General features: G+C 32.3%; 1 long non-coding RNA gene across 1 annotated transcript; it reads left to right on the top strand.

Annotated features, from left to right (window-relative positions):
* Window positions 1-828: 828 nt before the first annotated feature.
* LOC128156346 (uncharacterized) lies at window positions 829-1,898 on the top strand. Its single transcript, XR_008239703.1, has 2 exons — window positions 829-1,342; window positions 1,476-1,898. It is a non-coding gene; the product is annotated as an uncharacterized LOC128156346 (long non-coding RNA).
* The last annotated feature ends 4,102 nt before the right edge of the window (window positions 1,899-6,000 follow it).

Raw genomic sequence — 6,000 nt, 5'->3', positions numbered from 1 at the left:
CTGTTAGGATATTTAAACTCCAGATGGTTTTTACAACGTAACAAAATAAAATCTTGTTCACTAAATGTTATTTTTACAGGTTCTTGGAAGGGGGGGGGGGGGTAGATGTCCGAACTGGGCGAACATAGCGATGTTCATTGCGATTCGGTCTCACTGGCGCCTGGATCAGGTGAAGGCATATAGGAAGGACTTGCTGTTGATAAATTCGATGTACTCTCTCCATGTGGTTTTCTCATAACATATGGTCGGCTCATTGGTACTTTCAATGAGGACAACCTCCATAGGCTTGTCCTTTCGATGCTACTTCAACCGTACCTGAATAAATCATAAGATTTAAATACTAAACATTTATAAGCTATTACATAGTTTAAAATTAACCATGTCACTGATTTTGAGACAGTGGTATACGGAACCTCCCAGAACTGGGACATTAGAGAGAAATCTCGACCAGTTTCTTTTTATTACACAGCCACATGTTTGTTTATTTTTGACACGCTCTTCTTTTTAAAATGATACTTTGTGCGTGCACGGGTTGACTTTGCATATGATATCGGACATTTACGAAATAGATACTGTGCATCAACACACCGTATTGTTGACATTTACATAACCAAGCTTTAAGTTAAGCCTACAATAATGCTGTTAATTTCACTACACTTTGCTTAGTTTGAATAATCTATTAACTGTGTCACGGTACAGGCCATCGCCACAGTTAAAATGCCTCCCATATACCCGTAATGAACCAAAAAATTGCAGAATGCTCTTAAATTTCATTGAAAATAACAGTTAAATTATTCATAACAAACCATTTGAGGCCGTAAATATCTTTCATCTAAAAATTCATATTAATGAAGAATTCAACACTTTTTCACCAACGTTTTTTACTCGCTTCGAATTAACATTTGAAGTGAACATTCGAAACACTCGGGATTTTTTATATTAAATACACTAAGCGTTATCTCCCGTATTTCCTTTGATGAACAGAATATCTGACATATTTTCAGGGAGTTTGTGATAGAACAGATTGCAAGTTATTTTAATTATTGGTTGTTTGAATAAATTTATTATTGCTGCCGTATGTTTCCGTATTATACAGTTATATTCAAGTTATTTATTTGGTAAAGTCACTTATGGGTTTCCATACATATAAAGTAGAGAGATTGTTGTTCATGGTCTAGTAATTCTTAACTTTGGTTGGTTTGTTTTAAGGTTAAAGGTTGAATTCTTTGAAGGTAGAGTAATTTTGGGGTGTTTGATTTAATTTCTCCAGTGACTACTGTTGAGAGCGGTCTGATATATTAATATTATTATATTCAAGACAGACTTGGGACTAAGACCTAAAGTAAGAGAGTTTATTAACTTTATTAACTTGTGTGAAAGATAAATAAATTATTAATTAAAATAAAGGGTTAGAATGCTATTTATTAAAGTAATTATTTTATCAGTAATCAATTATTTATTTGGTTGATTTGTAGAGTCATTCCATAAGCAAGTAATTAATACAGCGATGTCAATGCATAAGTTCTGATACCATATATCTGGTAAGATCTATGTTTTGTGTGACTAACATATAAATGTATGTGGTGTCCAAATTGTCTAAACTTTGTCTATACTAATTTTGACCTTTATATCTAAAAGTCATAATTATGCATATATGTGATAAATTTACATATTGATTATTCTTAATAATAATGGTGAAATATGAACAATTGATTTGATTTTAATTTGATCTATTTTCCATTTCATTAAAGTAGTAAATGTGATTGAATTATGAAATGGAGCTATTGTACTTGATATATGTGTTTGTGTTGTCTTGTGATGTGTATGTTTATGTATGTTTGTGTATGTTTCAGAACTATATCTCATTCGATCATCACAATAAAACCTGTTACGATACATGTGTGTAGTATTTAAATCCCGTAACAGAAATCAAACAGCTCGAACAACAGCAGAAGTTTTATTCAATCACTTTATAGTTAATTATGGAATTCCAAAACGCATTCATTCAGACCAAGGAGCCAATTTTGAGGGAAACTTAATCAAGGAACTTTGTAAAATTTTGGGAACAGAAAAATCCAGGACAACTCCATATCACCCAATGGGAAATGGAATGACAGAACGGTTTAATAGAACACTTCTTAACATGTTAGGAACTTTAGGCCCAAACAAAAAATTAAATTGGAAATCGTATGTATCAACTTTAGTTCATTCTTACAATTGTACCAGGCATGAATCGACAGGTCAATCTCCGTATTTCTTAATGTTCGGTAGACAGCCAAATTTACCCATTGATATAGCTTTTGGATTAGTTAAGGAAAAGAATAGAAAACCACAAACAAAATATATTAAAGATCTTAGAGAAAGACTGGTTGAAGCCTACAATTTAGCCTTTAAGGTAGCGGAAAAGTCCAGACAAAAGCAAAAGGAGCAATATGATAGGAATATGAGAGGTGCTGTGTTAGAAGTCGGAGATAGAGTCTTAAGTTAGTAAGAGTAGTGCATTTTGAAGGAAAGCATAAGTTAGCCAATAAATGGGAAGAAGAACCCTATATCATTATAGCACAGCCAAATAGCCAGATTCCAGTTTATACAGTCAGAAAGGAAAATGGAGATGGAAAAGAGAGAACTTTGCATCGAAATTTACTATACCCCATTGGATTTATATCGTACAACAAACCAACACCATTGCCTAGACAAAAGAAGCCTGTAGTACAGAAACATGCAGAGCCTTCTGATGATGGTCAGAGTATTTATAGTGAGCAGAGTTATGACGATATTGTGGTTACTGATCTGGAAGACAATATTCCACAAAATATTGTTTATGTATGTTTGTGCATGTTTCAGAACTATATCTCATTCGATCATCACAATAAAACCTGTTACGATACATGTGTGTAGTATTTAAATCCCGTAACATTAATTTCACTACACTTTGCTTAGTTTGAATAATCTATTAACTGTGTCTCGGTACAGGCCATCGCCACAGTTAAAATGCCTCCCATATACCCGTAATGAACCAAAAAATTGCAGAATGCTCTTAAATTTCATTGAAAATAACAGTTAAATTATTCATAACAAACCATTTGAGGCCGTAAATATCTTTCATCTAAAAATTCATATTAATGAAGAATTCAACACTTTTTCACCAACGTTTTTTACTCGCTTCGAATTAACATTTGAAGTCAACATTCGAAACAATCGGGATTTTTTATATTAAATACACTAAGCGTTATCTCCCGTACTTCCTTTGATGAACAGAATATCTGACATATTTTCAATGAAAATGTACATTTGTTATATCGTTTCTGACTTTATCCATGCAAATGTGATATTGTGGAAACATTAACTAAAGAGCCTCCCGTTATTTAGCTTGAATGTAATGCGCATGCGCAAAAATTAAAAAAAATCCAGATTTCCGGATTTTTAAAAGGAATTTTCGTTGATTATTAATCAGCAAAGCTTGATTGAGAAAATATAAAAAACAATTGGAATTCTTCAAGTACAAATGATGTTCAAATTAGATAAAACAAAAGACAGTACTCTTCCGATTTCTCTGTATTAAAGCCCAAAATTTTGAGTCTATCATTTTAATGTAGTAGTATAGATATTCTGAGTGTTTAATCATTGTAACGTTTTTGTCAAACATTTCGTCACTTGTCAGGAAATATTTTCCCCACATGGATTTTTATGCGTTTTGTACATATGAACATTGAGATTGGTACTTGGCTGTCAGAAACAGAAGATAAATAGGAAGCTCAAACTCCCGTGCTAATATCATTAAACTGGGAAGCCGTCAAGACCAAAGATAAGTAAATATTCAAGTTCTTCTAAGTTTGTGATGCAAATTTTGTAAAGTGGCCTTTAAATTTTTGCTGAAAAGTTCAACGTCTATCACACTGAATAATATTTTGATCTTGTTTTTTTATATTCGTCTAAACAATGTGTACCTGATATACACATAAAACTTTGGAGAATCTTTTAATATGAGAATAAAACAAATCTGAAAAGGCAATAACTTCGTCGAAATAGGCAAGGCATGTTTGTCAATGTAAACCATGAGAGTGAACCACATAACGTAATGACTGAACAACAATACATGATAAATATATCTATATATAATAAACTCATTACATCATATACAGATTTATTTATGGCATATAAGGAATTAACCATTGTATAACTGTATATTATAATGATTTTAAGACATAACGGAAATATATTATAACTCTGGATATAATGATGTAATCACAGTATATAATGATGTCACCACTACATATATAATGGTATAACATTGTATATAAAAGATATATACCAATTGAATTGATTAAAGCAACTATAGTGTTCCATAGTCCTCCCCTGAAAATTAGATGGGTGCGCTAAATCATCGGGCACTAATGCAGATGTGGCAACGCACTTTGAAAAAAATTTAAATGAACACACGAGACGTTCCTCAATTTTAAATAATTTTCCTTGATATTTTATTCCTTATTTATTAATATTTAAACCTGTTTATTCCCAAAATTTCAGGGTACATTACCGGGCTCTTTCGCAGCTAGAATATTTCGAATTTTCCTTAAAATAGCATGCAAAATGTATTTGAATGCTTATAAATAAAGCCATGCTATACATTTTCAGTTGAACACTTTATATAAGGAATAAGGAATCATTCTTTGAGTATTATGAGGTAAAAATTTTGGTCGGGGCGTGATCAAATCCAATAAGGCCCGAAGGGCCTTATGATAGATTTGATCACGCCCCGACCGAAATTATCACCTCATAATATTCAAAGAATGATTTCTTATTACTTATATTTATATAATTTTAAGCCATTGTACGATTAAATATTTAAATATAATATAAGCAAACCCCGCTGGCGCCTCAGTTTGGCGTCATTTGTATTATGGGTTATATAGTGCAAAATCGATACGAAGTGTTATCACAGGCAAAGACACTGGAAAATGTAAATATATATAAATAAAAAAGGAATCATATAACATAAAAATATAATTATAAAATTATTAAGTGAGATCTTCACATTGTGGAGATAGGAAAAAATAGAAAAATGGAGGATATGTCGCGTCTGACCTTAATGCATATATGAGATCCTCAAACCTTATGTATGGGCTTTGGTACTCAGGTGACTGTTAAGGCCTGTTGGCCTCTTGTGAAATTCCTATACATTTCATATTCGACTTGTTCAAAATTTTAATGATAAATCATATACGCTGTACCTCAGAAAAATCATTATAGCAGTTTGTACAAATAACGTCATTCTGATCGACACAGCAAGTCTTACTGACGTAGGAGAAAGGTTACTGCATGAATTAAATAATACTGAGCCAATCAAATTGTAAATAACAAACAAAAATGGAAATATTAACGAAATAACTAAATCAAATGATTCTGAGAAAAACCTTATCACGTAAAAGTCAGTTTTTTAAGAAAAAACACCTTATATCATGGAAGCAACAGCACATCATTTTTCTCATGCAACATTGTGGAATTATTATTCGAAACAACTCTCTTGAAACAAGAGCGAACCGCAGCTAAATGGTAGACGATACAGTAGTAAAACATTTATCGTCTTATATTTACTTTCGCAAATATGCTTCCTTATATGCACCTTTAGCATAGCAAAATGTTCAATTCTGTGTGATCTCTTCTTGAGGTCCAAATGACTATTGCACGCGCTTATCTTTTAACGGTTGCAATATTGTAAACGTAAAAACATCGTTACATTAATGATTTTGAACGATTTGCCATCCTCTAACGTAAATATAAGTTATAAACAGCAATGTGAGGGCTTCACAGGATTGATCATGAGACCAAGCTCATATCCCTGTGAACTTCTTTAATTGCTGTTTACTTCTTAATTAATGTTAACAAGTATACATGCTATGAGACTGCGTTGACAGTCTCCCCGTCTTGCAATTACCGGTACGTCACTGTCTCTACACGTTCTCGATAATTTAGCCACTTGTTTTCATATCAGGTAACACT

This window comes from Crassostrea angulata, chromosome 7 (assembly GCF_025612915.1).
Source record: "Crassostrea angulata isolate pt1a10 chromosome 7, ASM2561291v2, whole genome shotgun sequence".
Classification (NCBI taxonomy): Eukaryota; Metazoa; Mollusca; class Bivalvia; order Ostreida; family Ostreidae; genus Magallana; species Magallana angulata.
Note: the sequence above shows the minus strand (reverse complement) of the source record. Positions and strands in the feature narration are given on the sequence as shown.